Genomic DNA, 574 nt, shown 5'->3' with positions numbered 1-574 from the left:
TAATTATAACCTTTATGTGTGTCTAATTGGTTCTCTCTTGGATGATATATTTGACCCTCCCTCGTACATGTATAGGTTTGAGCGAAGCTTCACACGTATCAAGGAGTGGAAGCACAAGGGTACGCCTAAACCATCCGCGAGGGAAGCATGGAAGCGGTGACGGAAGAAGACGGAGCAACGAAAGAAGGTGTGCAAAAGTAGCACTACCTATCCGGCCAGGCGGACCAAATTGTCCGATCGCCGCTCGAGTCGCACCCGAGGCTCTTTGGACTGACCATACTGTCCGGTCAAGGGGTCTGATCGACCAAATTGTCCGGTCCTCCCAACCGGACTGTCTGGTGGTGTTGCCTGCGCGCAGAATTTGTGCAAGGCCCATGTACCTTTCCCTTGTTGCCACCACTTACCCCTTCACGCCTTGGACCTATATATACCTCCTTCATTTTAGGGTTAGCAAAGCATATGAATAGATCTTAAGAGAGCTTTGCTCATCTTTATCTCATCTTGGAGGATCAAGACCTCCATTAGGAGAAGAATCCCAAGGGATTAACCAAGGCCTCCATCTCTTTTAGAGATT

At 48.8% G+C, this 574-nt stretch overlaps 1 protein-coding gene across 2 annotated transcripts in view; it reads right to left on the bottom strand.

Moving 5' to 3' along the window:
- The window catches only part of LOC119316770 (protein CbxX, chromosomal-like), a 22,854-nt gene that overhangs the window by 10,027 nt on the left and 12,253 nt on the right, over positions 1-574 (bottom strand). The window lies entirely within an intron of this gene.

The sequence above is a fragment of the Triticum dicoccoides genome, chromosome 6A, assembly GCF_002162155.2.
Source record: "Triticum dicoccoides isolate Atlit2015 ecotype Zavitan chromosome 6A, WEW_v2.0, whole genome shotgun sequence".
NCBI classification, from domain to species: Eukaryota; Viridiplantae; Streptophyta; class Magnoliopsida; order Poales; family Poaceae; genus Triticum; species Triticum dicoccoides.
Note: the sequence above shows the minus strand (reverse complement) of the source record. Positions and strands in the feature narration are given on the sequence as shown.